The 18,315-nt window shown below is 50.1% G+C and overlaps 1 long non-coding RNA gene across 1 annotated transcript; it reads left to right on the top strand.

The window, feature by feature from the left end:
- Window positions 1–3,664: 3,664 nt before the first annotated feature.
- Window positions 3,665–7,510, top strand: LOC139828191 (uncharacterized). Its single transcript, XR_011739556.1, has 5 exons — window positions 3,665–3,741; window positions 4,211–4,322; window positions 5,340–5,765; window positions 6,313–6,417; window positions 6,503–7,510. It is a non-coding gene; the product is annotated as an uncharacterized lncRNA (long non-coding RNA).
- Window positions 7,511–18,315: the final 10,805 nt, after the last annotated feature.

Below are 18,315 nucleotides of genomic sequence, written 5' to 3'. Positions count from 1 at the left end.
TGTGCTGTCTGTTTCCAGGGAGCCCGTGGGGTGTCCCCACAACCGCAGACACAGGTGACCCGGCTGGGTGGTGCCAGCAGAGAACAGTTGGTGTGACCCAGCCCGCTGCGCTGCCCTGGGAAAGCCGGGGACAAAGGGCCGGGCCGGGGCATGGGGAGGTTGGTTCCAGCTCACGGATCAGCTCACAGCGACTGCGGAAACAGCCCCGAGCCGGGACGGGCCCGGCCGTGTGCTCCTGTCCCCCCGCCGCGGGGTCCTGGCTCTGGACATCGTTGCACAGGATCGTTTGAGAACCGTTCCTGAAGGATGCGCAGCGCCCAGAGCAGCAGCGCCTGCCCGGCTGCTGCTCAGCCGAGGGTAAGGGCTGGAACTGACCCTGTAGCAGCAGCAGAGCTGCCACAGCTGCGGGCGAGCCGAGTTACTGCTGCAGACAAGACACGGGGCACAGGGAGAGGCAATGTATTTTATTAGGACAGAAGGCATCTTTAGGAAAAAAACACATTTTAGCAATGTCGGGCTATTATCTTTTATCAGTGTGTCTGCCATGTGCGCGGCTCTGGGAAAGCGCGTTCGGGGAGCTCAGGCTGCCCACGGGTCAAGAAAAAGCGCCCGCGCTGCGGGGCCCGGGGGGCGCTGCGTGACCGCGCTCGGTGCTGCCGTCTGGTGGCCACCGCCCGGAACTGCAGCTGGGGAGCGGCGCCCGGTGCCCGTGCCGCGGGTAAGAGGGGGACTCTGCCGCTGCGACCGAGGTCGTGCCCGTCAGAAAGGGGGGGGCAGCGGTCGGACGAGCCGCCGGGAAAAAAAGAGGCGCCCGGCTCTCCCGGGGCGGCCCCGCTGCGAGAGGAACGGGCGAGGCGGCAGGAGGAGGCGGCGGCGTCTCCTCGGTCCCGGGCACAGGGGAGAGAAACCTGCCGGCCGGAGCTCCTTAGGGCTCTCTCTGTTCACAATGAATTTAAGGGTAGGTGACCACCCGCCCCGCTTGTCAGCGTAAAGCAAAGGAGCGCGGTTTGTTGTTTCCTTTCAAACGCGGCTGCTGGAAGCCGCGCGGGCAAAGGGCGTGGGGGTCCCGGCAGGGCGGAGAGCAGACGGGTGAGGGTGCAGAGCGGGCCAATCAGATGGCGCGGGAAGGCTGGGGGGGGGGGGCGGATCGCTGATAGGCTACCAAGGCACGTCAATTGCCATTCTGTCCACCAATCAGATTGCCGGAGGGGCGGGTGTCGGATGCTCCGTACTGCGCATGCGCAAACTGCGAGTACTGATGGGCCAAGAGAATGATGATTGACTTGTCTTCGGCAGCCAATCGTGTTGCGGAAAGGGGCGGGTGCTGCTCTCTCCCTACTGCGCCTGCCCTCACTGCGAGCTCTGATAGGCGGAGAAAATGGTGATTGACGTGCCTAGGCAGGCTATCATTTTGCCGGAGGGGCGAGCGTTGCTGGCTCCTGGGCACCGGACAGAGCATCCAATAGGAGGACAGTGTGGGGGGGTGGAAAGCAGCCAATCAGCGCGGGTCCTGGCGAGCGGGTCCGTGGTGTCTCGGGGTGGGTACCGGGAATTAACGGGAACGGGGGTCGGGGCGGTTGCTGCAACCGGCGCCCGGGGACCTGGAGGTAGGCGGCTCAGGGCAGCCCTTCGTGAGGTCCCCGGAGGCGGCAGAAAGGCAGAGGGGAAGGAGGCGACAGCCGGGGGCCTCCCGCCGCGGAGGTCTCCGGGGCGCGGCGGGTGTCGGTGCCCGCGGAGCCCGGCGGGACGGTGGGAGAGTGCGAGGGGAACGGAGCGGCGAAAGAGGCGGCAGGTGAGTGCGGCCGCGGCGAGGGTGACCGTGCCGTTGGAACGGGAGGAGCGGGAGGGGCCGGCGCGGTGAGGAGGCGTTCGGTTCGGTTTCCCCCCTGCCCTTACGGCCGAGTTGGCGAAGCCGGTGGGAGGTGTGTGACCCCGAGGGCAGGTGCGCCGAAGGCTTGCGGTCTGGAGCCGTGTGTCCCTCCGGGACAGCAGTCCCTCCGGGAGCGGCGCAGCCCCCGTTAGTCGGGGGGAGACGTTTCAAACAAGAGCTAAGGCGCGGTGGCAGGCTCGGTGGCGTGGCGGGTCGGGCGCCGCTTCGGCGGGAGCTCGGGGCGAGGCCCGGCGGGTTCTGTGTCCTGTACGTGCGGCTTTCGTTCCGCGGCTCTCTGTGTGCTTTTTTGTTTTGTCGCGTTTGTTTTCTGGGGTTTATTTTGCGGAGTTCCCGCGAAACGCGGCACGACCGCTCGCCCGGGGCTGCCGCGGCGGTCTCAGTGCTGCCGCCCTGTGGCGAAACTCGGGTACTGCAGCGCACGGCCGGGGGAAGAGGCGCCGTTTGACCCGAAGCGGTCAGGAGTGCCAGAAACCAACGCCAGAACCGGCAGGAGCTGCGGCTTCGCAGTTCTGTCAGCATTGATCTTAGGACTCTGATTTTGATGCTAGTCGTTTTTACTTACATTACGCTACAGTGTTCTGTTTGGTACCGCTAGTGGGTAACAAATAATTGTGCTGTACCACAACCCGAGATGATAATATTTCGTAGATTTATACTGCCAAAGAGTTTGCAAGTATATTGAAAAGGGGGGAATTCAAGAGAAGCTACCAAGTTAATGTATACTGCGATGAAGTTATAGAAGATGTACCCTTCATTAACCGGTTCACGTGGGGTAAATGCTTTCTGACCGCCTGCACGATGAGGGGATGTTTTTCACCTTTTAGATCCTTCTGCATGACAAGAGGGAGACAGAAGATTGAATAACACATTGTTTAGAAGCTGAGAGCTTAGTTTATTTTTAACTAATAGATGTGTTGTCAGTGAGAAACTAAACACTTATAACTAACTTCATCAATTATTTCTTAGGCTAGATATATTGTATGTTTAAAATTTAAAACAATTGTAATTAATGTGTAGCAGCTGTGTGACTATAAGCAATGCAAGAGCATCCAGTCGTGGGAGCACTTACAGAGGACGACCCCCAGAGCTCCCCAGTGCAGATGAAAGAAACATTGCCTGCTTAACGGTGTAATTGACTCTGCTGTCAAGCTTATTTCTCCGTTTCAGTACGAGCCCGTCCTGTGGCCTCACAGGGCTGTGTCCTGTGGCGGTGCTGTGGGGAAGGGGCGAGATGCTTTCCTGCACCGGTGGATGTGTTTGCTTTTATGCTGAGCGTGTCCTAAACGGTGTCAGTTTGTCTTAATGCTGTCTGGCGTTGCTGCAGTTGCTCTGATTTTTTGAGGATGCCTTGTGTGTTGAGGTGGCCCGTTTCCCTCGAATCCTCCGTTAGCTCAGCTGCTCTCCTGTCCCTTCTTCTGACTAATTCCTCTGCTTTCTCCTGCTCTATATTTTTCAGAGGCTGAACTCTAATTTGGAATTTCTGTGTTTCTGAGGGGGAGCTGTGAACGCCCGATGCTCAGCAGACCCGCCAGCCCAGGCGGGGAATGGAACCTGGGGAGCAGCGCCCGGGTGGGAGACGCGGCGCCGTCCTCCGTCCCCAGCGTGCAGCAGAGGAGCAGGAGGCGACAGCCGGCCGGGGGCAGACGCCGGGTGCGTCCCCAGCTCGCCAGAGCTCCCGCCAAGCCTCCTCCCGCGGCCCCGCTCGCCCCGTGCAGCCGCCCCCAGCTCCGGCAGCTCCTGCGAGCCCGTCCCGTGTTCCTGGGCCGCTCCCTAGCCCCGTCGTGAAGGCGGCAAGCCGGCCCTCGGCACCTCTCCGGTGGCCCCTGCGGAAGGAGCAGGCTGGGGCAGGGGTGAGCTACGGTGCTAACGGCCGCTGCTTCTTCTCTCCCTCTCCCAGAGGCCGCGCTGAGGATGTGGCCGTTCGCTCCCATCCTGGGGGATGCCGTTGGCTGCGCCCGCCTCGGGCTGGCGAGGCTCGTCTGGCAGCGTGGCGGGAGAAGGGACAGGGGAGCACGTCCCGTGCGTGGACGGGGGCTGCTGCTGCTGGAGCCAGAGAGGTTGGGGAGAGGTAAAGAGGAAGAAATGCGGGGCCGTCGGCCCAACGTCCGCTTCCTGCGGCGGGCGAGAGAGCGAGCCCCTCTCTCCGGGTGGCGAAGGCTCCCTCTGCGCGGCGTGCGGCGGGCCGGGGGCCAACGTGCGCGGCAGGGTCCGTGCGCGTATCCTGGAGCGGGACGGCTGCCTGGCGAGCGAGCCAGCGAGGCTCCATGTCCCCGAAGCCTCGTCTCGTAGGAGCCCTGACACCCCACCGTGTTCTCCTAGGCTGAGGACGGCCGAGCGCCCCAAGTTACCGGAGAGGAAGGGAGGAGAGAAGGAGACGGGAGCGTCTGAGCTGTTAGAAGCCTCCTGGCAGCCACCGAAAGCGAGAGCCGCTGTGAGTCCCTGGCCCTCGGGGCCTCGTCCCCCACTTGCACGTCCTAGTGCCTCCCTGCCCCTCCTTGGTGGTGGTTTTGGTTTATTATTATTATTTTAAAATTTTGCTTCCCTATACCTCTCCTTTTCTCTCTATTTTTGTGTCCTGCTCCATCTTCTATAGCTGTTTTTCCCTTTTCCATATCTTTGTCTTGATCTGCATCAGTCTCTTTTTTTCCCCACAGTTTCTCTGGCCTGTTCCCTGCTGTTCTTTTCTTCTCAGTACCTGTACGTGCAGGTCTTATCTCCCACCTTCCTATCTCTCTTCTTCCTGCCTTGCCCTTCTCTCTCTATTCGTTTGTCTCGCTCACTGTTGCTGGCGTTTTTTGTTCAGCATCTCGGCGTTCCATTCCTCCTTCCTGTTCATCTCTTATTCTTTCTGACCTTTAATGCTGCTCCCTGTCCCATTGTTTCTCGCTGTATCCCTGTGTCCTGCTCCCTACCCACAGTCATATTCTTCCCTGTCCTGTTGGCCATCCCAGGTTTCTTCCTCCATCTCCATCCTCGCCCCATCTCTTGGTCCTGCTCCCTACCCACCCCGGTTCCTGTTTCTCTGCCCTTCTCCTTGTCTTACTCCTGGTTTCTCTGTCCTCTTCCCTCTTTGTTTTTGTTTCTCTGTCGCTCTGCCCTGCTCCCTGTCACTGCGTTTCCTCCTTCCTGTCTCTGTCCCGCAGCCCGGCGCCCACTTCTCCTTTGTCTGTCTCTCCCACTGCCCATTCTAGGATTTTTCCCACCGTCTCTGTCTCCTGCTCCTTGTCTCTCATTTTGGCCTCTTCTTCCCTTTGCCCTGCTCCCTGGCCCTTTTGCCCCTCTCTCTGTGTCACCTTGTCTTGCTCCCTGTCGCTATCTTTCTCTGGCAAGCTTACCCTCCTTTTCAAAGGAATCACAAAATCACTTTGTTGGAAAAGATAACTGCAATTTAAAATATCTTTACCCTTTGAAGAAACAGCCTGGAAAAGATAATTTTTTTTTTTTTCAGTGGGGCGGTTCACGAGGACGGATGGGCTGCTGGGCTCTTCAATGACAGCATCCAGGGCGAGGAAGGAAATCTTGGCTATACTTGGGTGATGTCTGTGTCTGTGTTCTGTGTGTATCTGGGAAAATGTGTTCTAGGGAACTCAGACTGCCAATGAGTCAAAAATGGCCTGGTTATCCAAAAAACGCAAACGCTCCAGTGGCCGTATCAACAGCTGTACTGAAGATGGTGCAAAATACTTTTTTCTCCACTCAACTGTAGCCTTCACAAGAAAAAAGGAAGTGTCAGGTTCCTCTCCAGCTTTGTTCTGAAGGGCTTTTCCTCTTTCAGCTGGATGTCTGCTGCCACCGTTTCACCGCGGTTGCCCCGTCTTCTGCTACAGAAGTACCAGACAGACAGAAGGAATCCAGAGCGGTCTGCCCGTACAAGGTACGGCTAGGACGCGTGTCTGCACTTTTCCTGAGGTACTTGTAGAGTGGACTTTAAAGTTAACATTAAGAATGCACCGACTCTCCTTCTATATTTTTAATACGAAATATTTTACCAGGAGTACTAAAAATAAGGTCTGTTCTGGAGCACGGTACACCTGTGCAGAGCTCACCTCCCTCTGGTTATTTTCTCTTCCTGAAAGCGTAATCTTCTGTTTCTGTGGGCTTACTATTGAATGATACTATGGAAATGATTTTGTACTAAAAGAGGAAAGGAGGTGTTTGTAAGAGTTCAGATGTCCAGAAGAAACAACCTGATTCAATGACAAATGCTTTGTTCTTTTTCACTCAATAGGTTTTTAAAATATCTTAGAATAGTACTCAAAAAGCTGACAGAGATACAGGCACCTGGGCAAATCGGTTTTGTTCTGCGTGTTTGCCAGGTGTTCCCAAGAAGCACTTTCAGCCTCGTAACTGGTGGCGGTGAGTCCATGTGTGGTTTGGATGAGTTATTGTTTCAATAGTGACTTTTTTCTCTTAACCTACAGTGTGTAGTTCTGACTTCAGTTGGTAAGAAATCTTCCAAAACGGCAGCATTCCTCATTCCAAGAAGCTGCATTTTATGAACCTGCCCTCCGAGTGGATCTTCCCAGGTGATGTAGTGGGCAGTGGCCTCATCAACAACAGGACTGTTCATTTTCTTTGAAACAACCAACCAAAGTCCATTTCCTTCCGCAGAGCCCAGCACGGCAGGCCTGGCAAAGGTTGGTGGCACCGCTGGGCTTTGGGTTCCCGGTTGCGACAGTCGAGCTGTCACGGTCACAGAAACGTGTTCCCCTGTGTGCTGCAGTGCAGCCAAAAGTGTTCGTGAGTCTGACGCTCCTTTTTCGTAGCCTTATGCTGCACTGCAGGAATGGGGATATTTATTTATTTTTTAAAGTAAACCCATGTCTTCTATCTCACTGATTTTCCTATCAATGAAACTTAAAGCAAATAAAATGGTCTAATTTACATGTTGACTTCCATAGTTAAGAGTAATTGTTGAGTAGGTGCAGCATATAATTTATTAGGTGTACTTAAGCAGATGGGTATTTGTTCTAAAAACTGAAAAAGAGAGGCAACTGGATGCTATGAGTGTTTCCCCAATATCTGACAGCGTGCTCTGACGTACTTTGTTTCTGTCTGGCTCTCAGTGGCGCTTTTCCCTGGCAGGTCGGGGTGTCCCTCGTGCTTGAGCCGTGCAGCTGGCCACGTGTCACTGCTCATCGTGCCACACGCCAAGTGTGAATCGATAGCTCTGTCTAAATATACATAAATGTAATAATATGATTGTAACAATATGCCAACATCTGCAAGTCTAGAAAGATATTTGTGTCCAAAGAGAAGGCTAAACAGGTGCGTAAGTATAAATGGATATTCTAGATAATAAGTGGTGATATATATAAGCATAAACAGATATTCTGTATAAGTTTAAGCAGATATATACATGTAAATGCATACGCAAGTGTGTAGATGTCTAAGTAGATATACATTACAGTGGAAATAGATGATATCTATGAATCAAATATATTCCCTAAATACATACGTATGTGTAAAAAGAGACATAGGAGTCAATGTCAGTGATGTACAAGGTTTTTAAAATGCAAAGAAATTCTGTTTATAGAAAGGATTAAAAAACTCATCCTTACCCGGAAATGTCTCTGGCGGGTGCACTTGAGGGAAAGGCCTGAGCTGCCCCCAGGGAGCAGAACAGCACCCGCACCTGGTCAGCGGTGGGAGCAGGGGCTGGGGGGCTCTGTGTGCGAGCCAGACGCTTCGTTCCATAACTGCGGCAGCCGGGGAGCTGCTGCGAGCTCTCTGCTGAGTGACTGACTGTGTGGTGATGGTTTTTACTGCTCACAGGGCACTGGGCGAGCCCAATTTAGTTTTCTTGTAATCTAACTTAAGTAAAAGCATACTGAATAGAATTAATCACCCGACTTACAAGGCTGTGTGTCGTCTTTGTGTTTGTGGCTTGTTTTTTTTTTTTTGTTTGAGTACGCTCTCTGCTTCATGTTGCTGGGAAAACCGTGTGCTGTAAAGTTCTGCTCATATTTACCAAAAGCAGCTGCAGGTTACACTGGACATCTGTGAGATCAGGTGTGGTTTGTACTTCGCAGGGAAAGAAACAGAAAACAGGAAAAGAAATAGAACGAGAATTAATAGAAGTAGAAATAATAGAAATAGATGGGGTCGAATAGAAACAGAACAGAGCAGAGGGTCGTGCCGGATATGCAAATCTCCTCGGGGCTTGGGCAGGGAGGTGAGTAGGCGGGGAGAATGCAAATTGAGATTCGAAGCCTGCAAATCAGATTGCGAGAGATAAGAGGAGGGGCGGGGCGCGGATGGGGCGGAGAAATGCAAATCAGAGGCGTGGCTACGCAAATAGGGCACTAGAGAGCTCGAACGGGCCGCCGGGAGGTTCCGCCGAGGAGGGTTCTCTGGGTGGGGTGATTCTCTAGAGCGGATTCTCTGTTCCGCGTTGTCCCGGGTGACTCGTTTGCTGTGGGTGATCCCGGGTGGTCACCCCGGTGCAGGTCACCCCCGCACGCACGCGCACGTTCAGCCCCGGTTCCGCGCATGCGCCGTGGCGCCCCGGTGCTCCCGCGGTGCACCAGCCGCCGGGTGTCGCTGGTGCTGCCGCCCGGTGGCCACAGCGCGGTACTGCAGCCCGGCGCGGGGAGTGCGGCATCGGGCTCAAACCAGAGCTCAAGCCCTGCGCTTGTGGGACGGCCTAGTAGAGCTGGACTTCGGTTTGGAGGAGTTTTAATGCACGTGTTAAATTCCAGAGGAAAACTTTGTCTAGTCAGTTAATTGATACGGTTTTAGTGGCATGTTTTACATGTTAATATACAAAGCAGGGTTACAGTGTTCTGTAACATGCATAGGAGGACGTATATTTAAGACAATTCTAGATGTAAACAAGCATTATGGTTCTTATTGGGATATTTTGGCATCTAAACTCTTAAATGGGGGAAAACGTGTGAAGCTCCTGCTAGAACCACTGCAGAGTGGTGAAGAATGAATGTGGGACAGATCACGTTTAGATGCTTCACTCCTGTCATTTTCAGTCCATAAAGAAGCCAAATAACATGTTTGTGATTTATAAACGTTACTTTAATGTTCATGGTTTTTGCAGGTCACACATCCCAGGGTCTCAGCTGCTGCAGTTCACATAATGTACAGTGAACAGGAGGCGCTGGGTGTCCCCAAAGCGCGCTTCAAATCTGTAGGGTACTCTTACCTGGAACCCTCATTTAACATTTACCGTCTTTGGTTTTCTGAGTGTATTCAAATAAGTAGTAGTTTATTTTTAATGCATCATATTCAATTTATGTTAAAACACTTTCTTTCTAATCTGTGAAAGTATGCAACGTGACTCAATATGTTTGAATTGTAATTATTTGCCAGGTAACACGTAGTGGAAATAATCTTTATTATGATAGTGATGTTTTTCTCAAGGATTCTGCTAAGAAAAGCGAATTTCTCAGATTAAATGGGTAGAAGTCAGCCAATACCTTTTTCAAAGAATGTGAGTTTGTCTCTACCTCTGTGACTAGTTGGAAGTATTCGGGTGTACATAATGTATACATTAAAAACAAATAAAGGCATCACTGATGTTCTGTTGTTGTGTATGGGTGTTTTTTCCTGTTGCTTCATAGTGGTCCAGACAAACTAAACAGAACACAACAGCAGAGTATGAGTCAGTGCACCTGGAGCTGGATCGTGTCATCTTGATCTTTATCACAAGAGACGTGCGATTCAATCACACTAAAAGAATATTACCAAATTGATATATGTCCACCTGTAAAATAATCGCTACATGCTTCGGTACAGTCTGTGTAGTTATGACAACATAATTTAGATAGCAGCAATTTTTAACCTGTTTTTTCCCTGGTAAATAATTTGTGAAGATAGAATGGAAGAAAAAGATTAACAAAAGTTTCACTAAATAATTGTGTTCATAAAAAAAAAAAAATAGATTTTGTTATGGTTTCCATTCAATTTCTGATCTGTTTACTTTTGTTTTACAGTTATCTCAAAATTCCTGGATACAGAGCAACTACTTTCCATTTCGGCACAGGTTCCAAAGCAGGATAAGGTATGTTTCAAAATGCACCTTAGATGAGCAGTTACCTGGCTATATAGAAGTGTGGCACCTATGCATGATATGGTAGGAAAAAGACTGCGCCTTACAAAGACACGGACTAATGTTGTCATAGTCTGAGAGTGTATCTTATTGTACAGCAGCAGGAGATTCTATAGGAGAACGTTAGAAACATTTGGGTTTGCTTCAATATCACGTTTATCTTAATTTATACAAACTGACTGCAAAAGCTGTTGACTTTTTCATCACTCCCCACTCTCATTCTCTGTAAATGTTCATCCTGTTTGACAGTACCAGGATGAGAGAGGAATTTTCTTCACATCAGCATAAAAGGAAAAAGTGTTAACAGACATTTACTCTCTTATTTTTGGAGGTTAATACAATTTTTAATAGCCAAAAGAAAATTAGGCATCTTTCTTACTAGAAATTAAATACTTTCTTAGCTTTTAGGTAAGACAAATTAAGATAAATCAGTCTCTATTGTCTAGAAAGATCATTTTGAAAATGGTTCTTAAGAAGCACTCTTGACCTGGCTCGGCTGTGCTTGTAATGCAGATAAACCTGTATCGATCACTGAGTCAGCTGTGTGAACACGCGAGGTCAGCGATGGGACGTGGCTGTCGGTTCCCGTGACACAGACGCTGCACGAGCCAAGCGCAGGTTTTTCGTGCAGATGTTCCGTGTTCCCCCCGCACAGCACCGGACAGAAAACGAAGCACGTCCTGGCAGAGCATCAGCCAGAACAGTGTCTGGCAGCCCCTTCTGCGGGCGGTTCTCACCTCGGCCCGTGCTTTTCTGCTGGGCTGTGAATGCAAGGAGCAGCAATGTAGTGAAGAACTGATTCCTGTGAAGTTTTCCCAGGGTCCTGTCTTAGGGATTAAAAGAGTGCCCTGCTCTTATCTGTCACCTTCAATCACATGTCTTACCAGGTGCACCAAAATGAAATGTGGATAAAAGCGCTTATTGCTAAAAGCATAAATAGACAATAGAGCTATAAATGCTTATAACAAGATAGTTTCCTTGAAGGACAAGCAATAGTTGCTGTGTTGGTGTTAAAGCTTCATCAGGAAGGCATTTTCTTGCTCAGCGCAGGTTCAGTCTGTGAGCGCGTTGTGCCCCGTGTTGCAGCCCCTGGAGCCTCAGGAGCTGGTGAACAGGGGAGGCTCCGTCACAGAGCGCCCGGGAGAGCTACTGAATGTTCTTCAGGTTCATGTTCCTTACAGCCCCCTCTTTCCCCCTCAGGATTTATAGAGAATTTCACCTCTGAAGTCTTCTGGGAGCTGGAGACAGACAGAATCTTTGCCTTGAAAATCACTCCAGTGATCACTTCAGGATCTTTCAGAGAGAGATTTTGTTCATCAGACCTTGTCTTGTATATTGATCTGTACGTTAACACGTGCACTACAAATATCAAACCAAGATAAACACGTGTAGCTCACTACTGGATCTGGGTTAGACCACACACAGCAGTAACCGCTGTGCGCCTGAGGCAGCGGAACCTCAGCTTTTTTCTACCAAGCATATTGTAACCGTTCCATTATAAGTTGCATTTGTCTGCTGTACCTGAGTAGGATATTTCTGCCAATGCGTTGGAGGCTTCTGCTTGCCTGTGTTCGTGCTGGTGTGCCAGCATCCTAGGGACTTACAACTTTGTCACCTCTCCGTGTCTTCTCGCGGGCTGACTTGACTGCTTACTCAATGACTTATCTAATGCCAGTTAAAGCAATCAGGTACAGGCTCGGTCAAGGTTGTAGTAAATGCAGAAAAATCTCTTTAATGACACATCAGAAAGCTGAATGTTTGTTGCTCCCAGCTTTCATTGCAGAGATCTGTAACACGAAGGAAAGATCAGGTGCGTGACTAAAGCTGGCTGGATGTCTTCGTGTATACAGAGGACCATGCACACCGAACTTGTAACTGCGCTGTTTCCAATCGCAACTGGCCACAATATAGCAGAGCATGTTATCAATGTTAATTCAAGAGCTAACTCCATTGCTTTTATTAAATGCTGGATTGACCTATTCAGTGTGTTCCCCTCTCCATACAAGTTTTCATTGCAGAACATCCCCAGCTGTCCGTGTGTGGGGAGGTGACTCCGATTCAGGTCCCCTTAGTTAGAAAAGAGTATATGGGGTACTCAAGGACCATAAACAAAAAAACCCCAACACCTTTTATTTTGCAGCTTGGCCCAATTAGCAGGAAGATTTACGCTACTTAAGCCAAATTGGTGAACAGTTTAACAGCCAAAGGGTTTACACAAAGGAGTTTTGTGGCTCTAAGCCTTAGGTTATACTGCTCATAGAGGGAGAGGAGATGAAATAAGGGTGTAGGAAAGGAAAAGAGAAGCAAAGAAGGAGAACGAAAGGCCCGTCCCCTCCCATGTCAGCCCGCGGCCTTTGTCTGCGGGCCTCGGCTGGTGTTGGGATGTAAATCGCGATTCACCTTCTCCTGAGTGCCCCATCTGCTGCTGGACACGGTGTCCATACGGGATTGTTTTCGCTCTGAGTGACCCATTGCTGCAGGATGAGCTGTTGTTGCCATAATGTCTGAGACATAATTCTGTTGAGTCTCTGGCGCAGGAGGCAGATGGTGCTTGTCTGAAAAACCCCCAGTTTCAATCACTACAAGTGTTCATGGTTTGTTCAACATGAACGTTCTCTCATCCTAAGGGGACTGTCAACTGGCAATCTTGGTGAGATGCGTTACTGGAGAAATCGTGTCATCGGTGAAATCAAGTGCTTCCTCTTATGAAATCTGTGTATATAAGCAAATTAAAGGTATCTGGACAAAACAAAACATCCTTAAGAGACCCTCCTGTCTCAGTCATTCTGGCCGGGGTCTGAGTGGCTGGAACATGAGGGTGGGCAGGATCAGGGCAGTGAGCAGCAGGGAACACCAAGAGTCACTCGTCCTTTCTTCTCAGGGCAGCACCGCACTGTGATCATCTGCAGTGCTCAGAATCCTGTGATTTAACAGCACAAATTCTTCTATCATGCAATAGTTCCCACATCTGGTATCTTCTCAGCCAGGAACAAGATGGGTTTAGGGAGGGGATTGCAGATGTAAAGCGTTACCCGCAGTGTGTGGAAAGAAGATGCTCAGAGCCATGAACTGGTTGAGAACTGGGGGTCCCCGGTCTGCAGTTGGTGTTTTGTCTGCTCATCAGACACTGGCGCTAAGTGCTCAAGCAAACTTTCCTTTCCACAGCCAGGCCCACCTGGGAGTTGGTTGAATGCATGAGCTGTCTTTAAAGAACACGTGAATTTATCTGATTCTCCGCTGGATTTTTTTCCCCCGTAGCTTTATGCCACCAGATTTGTTGCATTAATATGTTACTTAGAGAATTCCCTGCAGACCCACCTCTCAAGCCTCTTGTCATGTTACTTACCTGACACATTCAATGCCTATACATCTCAGTAACAGTGTGCATCTTTGTACAACACAAACATGTGCGTGTGTGTATGCACATAAAGGTATGTAATTTGGGTCAAATCTTTATTTGCTGTATGTAGGTATGATAACACAACTTGCAGAAAAACACAACCTACCAATGAAAACAAGTTTCAGCTCTGCCCATGGGTGTTTTACCCGGATGACTGTTGATTGTTCACCGTTACCCACCGGCGTCCTTTAAAACTCACAAAGGTATTGGGACTAGATTTGTTTTTTCATAACATGTTTGTATACTTAATGTATAACACATCAATAAAGTGCACATTATACAGTAATTTAAGAAACAAAATAATTTCAGTGGAGATTTCTGGAAGTAAATGAAGGTATAACTGACGTATTTTATAGCTGCCCAATTTGTAGTTAATATGGTCAAAAATGTGCGATTACATGCAGTTATGTTGTGTGTAGATGTGCAGTTGTATACCTTGCTGATAACTGCATCCTATTGTGGGTATTTTCATAAGAATTGATATGGGAAAATGAATCCAGGTGGTGTTTCTTCCACTCCCCCCTCCTATATTGTTGTGTTTGCTCTTTAGAAACTGTTTCTGATAATACGGCAAGTTGTTATTGTTGGTTTGAATTCCCTGTAGATCACTGAAATGAAACACACACAGCTTCATTTCAGCAGGTTTAATAGAAATGAATGGGAGATATCAGGAGACCCTGAGGGAAATGTATCACATGAACTACTTGTGAGACCATTTAAAACTATTTATTATGTGTTAACTACACTTATTTTGTCCAATTAATAGCTAATTGCACGCTTTCTTAAAGCTATCTTTCTGTTGAGTTATGGCTCCTTACAGAAATAACCCAAAGCACACTGATCCAGTGTCCTTCTTGAGCCAAAAAACCCTCACAAAGTGTGTTTTATTAAACATGACTACAAACATATAGGCATTTATCAGTAAGGGTGGCCTTCATATTTACTGATTTTTATGGGTGAATTATCTACACAAAGTGACACAATGCATTAATTCTGTAATGCAGAATGGTTACTTTTAGTCCGTTCCTTGCGTTTCCAGCAGAACTGTCTGTTCTGTGTTGTCCTTGCTGCGGGTCGGTTGCTCTGCCGTCTGGTTCAGGAGACTCACTGAGGGTAATGTCGCATGTCAATTTTATGGACATTCTTTCTAGAAACTCTGTGGGGTTTCTATTAACGTGAGGGCCTAGGGGAATTAGAGTTGCATTTGATGTATTGATAAAACACACTTGATTCCATAGCTGTATGTTTAGTTCATTCTCTTGTGAAGCTTTCTTATGAGCTGTTGGCATTTGAGCTGTGTGTCCTGTGTCTGATAGCAGAATTTGACCTGAGATGACGGTATAAACTTGGAATTTGCTTCAAATAAATATGTGCATTTGCCTGTATCTGGCAGAGATGATTGCATTTTATGAGTAACCTCCTATCCTGATGTATGGAGTATGAACTTTATGAGCTTGCTTTGTTTCTCCAAGTTGTGTAAAGTGACAGTATGTGCTGTGCAACAGTTAAATCAGTGTCTCTTTTCAGAATAGTGTGTAAAGTATTGAACAAGACCCGTGAGCGTGTTCATTGTCTGTACAAACTCTGACACCGTGTCGGTGCTGGATTTGCTGCTCTCATTGCCCACGCCTGCACTCTGTCTGATGATGGTGAGTTTCTCCATTGATGACATGATCATGGCCAGATAAAGACCCTCCTGGTGGAGAATAACCAGGCTGTTTGGTCTGGTTCCCCAACTGCTAAGCCCACGCGACGACTTTTTTTGGTCTCCGTAGGCTTTAGGTGGGTGTCTCTGGTCTGTCATTGCTGCTTTTGTGCTGATCTTCTTTCTGTCTCCATTCACTGGAATCACATCCTCCATTCAACTGCTGCAAGTCTGCACAGCCAGTCTGTTCAAGACAGCCAGTTTAAGCGTATTCTATTCAAAAGAAAGAAGTCTTTGGACACTCTGAGTTTACAGCTCTGTTCCGAAAGGGCACAAGTTAATACAGGTGGATCAACATTATGTAAATGCCATAGGACAAAATGTGGCTACTGTTGTTTATCTGCTACAATTTCTGCAGCATTTTCAGACAATTTTAGAAGTAGACTCTTGTAAGGAATCCAGGATCTTGTGCTTACCTGCATATTGCTCATTCTGCACATTGTCTTCAATTAATGCTGACCTGAGGTATTTATCTGCAGTACAACACAGTGTAGATACTAAATCAGGTCTGGAAGCCATCTCAGGAGATGTATTAGCTCATAATTACATCAAAAATAGAAGGAATGCTACTTCCTTGTTTCCTGTGCTTATTGTAATAAGGCACATATGTGGTAGCAAGAGTTCGTGACCCCCATACTTCATATGCTTATAGCAGTGTACGAATAAGTTATTAAAATTAAACTGGCTTTCAGGTCTTCTGTTTTAATTACTTTTCCAATTTGACTCTTTGTGTTTTTCTTTATCACTGGAGTCCAACCCCACTCACTGTCCCGCGACTGGGGACTCCAGACAAGGCGACACAGACGTGGGGGTGGCTGCACAGTGGAGCTCAGCGGACTTGAGAACCACTCAGCTGGTGTGAGGATCAGACACGTACAAAGCAACTTTGCTTTTTAAATGATGAGGATGATGTGCTTTGTTTTGGAAGACATCAGATTTTGAATGTTTAAGGAAGCTGTAACTACCTCGATGTTTCCTTCTTACCGCAGTCGGATTTCTGGTTCTGTCTGTCGAGTTGTGCTCCTCTCCCGCACCAAGTGGTGATCGTGGGGCTCAGGGTGAGGGGGGGCAAGGAGGGCGGGGGTGTCCGTGGACTTGGATAAGTTTTGTTTGGGGTTTTTTAGACGCCTCTGTTGACACATTGTATAAAAACTGATTGCTGCAGTGCTAATGAATGAACAGGATGATAAGCAACAGATTTGAGAACCTGTTTGGGTTTTGGTTTATTGAAAAATTATTATTTAACTCAAAAAGCAATAAGATCTTGCAGTGGTCTTCTAATACTTACTGGTAGCTTTTTAACGTACTGGTTTGGAACTTTGAGATTATATTTGATATGAAGTGGCTGTTCCATCGTGGAATATTGCAGGAGTAAACTCTTGCATTTCAGCATTCCTGGCAGATCTGCAGCTTGATAAAGACCTGAGGCTGTTTAGTTTAATCAGACTTTTGTAGATCCCACCTTCACTGTTCAAAGCACTGGCTGTCAATGTGTTTTCTGGTGTTGTCACTTCTTTCTGAACAAAGACGACAGAGGTACACAGCTCTACTGGTATTGTCTGTTTTATTTAAACATGGAACTTTAACTTGAAAGCTTAGAAAGCTGTGGTCTGTGGTATATCTTTGTAATGTTTGTAAATTCTTATGCAGATACTCTTATGCCAACCAGCACGAACTTTTGTGAGTGTGAACTGCTGTGCAGTTAGAAAGAAGAAAGGTGTGTGAGCTAAACCAGCAGGAAGGCTGCAGCCGTGTAACCTGGGGGGCGCAAGCGGCACGAAACGGGCTGCAGCGGCGGAGCCCTCGGTCCCGGGCTGTCCCGGGCAGGCGGCAGAGCCCTCGGTCCCGGGCAGACGCAGCCTGAAAGCTCCCGGCCCCGCCCTGCGGGCGGACAGCGCCGCTCTGCGGCCGCCGGTGGCTCCGGGACGGGAGGCGAGGGGCAGGGGGGGCCAGAGCCGGGCGCGGAGGCGGGGGGGGGGGGGGGGCGCAGCCCGGTGGCGGACGCGGACGGGATTGGCTCCTGCGCGGGATGGGCGGGGACACGCTGCGTAAGTGCGCGGGCCGCGGAGCGCGTGCCGGCGGTGCGGCGGCTGGAGCAGCGCGCGAGGAACGGCGGGGCCGGCGGTGAGCGAGGGGCGGGCGGACAGCGGGGAGACTGGACGGGGCGGCCCGGGACCGGCTGAGGGGCGAGGCTGGAGGGTGACAGACGGGCTGGTTTCGGAAGGAGGAAGGCGAGGGGCAGCCAGCCGCAACAGCGCGGCCCCCGGCTGGGGCGAGGGGGAAGCACGCGGGCGGCTGTGAGGGAAGGGAGCCCCGCGCTGAGCGCTGCGCGGGGCTCGGGCGGGGCCGTGGGGCGGAGGGGGAGCCCCCGTAGTGACACAGGACAGAGGGAGGAAAGCGAGCGGGAGGGGGCAGCGGCGGGTCGGGAGCGCCAAGGGGGGGCGCGAGGGGCGGGGGGGGCCGGGAACGGAGGGAGCGGCAGAGGAACCTGAGGGCGGGACGGTGCGGGAGGAGCTTAGGCGGGAAAAGCTGAGGTACCTCGGGGAGGGGATGATATCGGGGGAGGCTTTGACAGGAAAGGCTGAGGTACCTCGGGGAGGGGATGATATCGGGGGAGGCTTTGACAGGAAAGGCTGAGGTACCTCAGGGAGGGGATGATATCGGGGGAGGCTTTGACAGGAAAGGCTGAGGTACCTCGGGGAGGGGATGATATCGGGGGAGGCTTTGACAGGAAAGGCTGAGGTACCTCAGGGAGGGGATGATATCGGGGGAGGCTTTGACGAGAAAGGCTGAGCTACCTCGGGAAGGGGATGATATCGGGGGAGGCTTTGACGGGAATGGCTGAGGTACATCAGGGAGGGGATGATATCGGGGGAGGCTTTGACGGGAAAGGCTGAGGTACCTCAGGGAGGGGATGACATCGGGGGAGGCTTTGATGGGAAAGGCTAAGGGACTTAAAGGAGAGGACGGAAGGGAGAGAGGTTTTGGTGGTAAAGGCTGAGGTACCTCAGGGAGGAGATGGCATCGCAGAGGCTGCAGTGGGAAATGCTGAGGTAGCTCTGGGACGGGATGGCACTAAGGTGTGGTTTCAAAGGGAAATGCTGAGGTACTTTGAGGAAAGGATGCTGGGCTAGGAACTATGAACACATCAGATCGGTTAAGAGAATGTTGATGACAGAAATTTCTACAGTAAAGTATTCCAGCAAAGACAGGGAGATGAGCAAAATTATATCAGGCCTCCTAGGATTCCTGCAGAT

Source organism: Patagioenas fasciata, chromosome 6, assembly GCF_037038585.1.
Source record: "Patagioenas fasciata isolate bPatFas1 chromosome 6, bPatFas1.hap1, whole genome shotgun sequence".
Classification (NCBI taxonomy): Eukaryota; Metazoa; Chordata; class Aves; order Columbiformes; family Columbidae; genus Patagioenas; species Patagioenas fasciata.
This window is presented reverse-complemented; position numbering and strand designations above follow the sequence as displayed.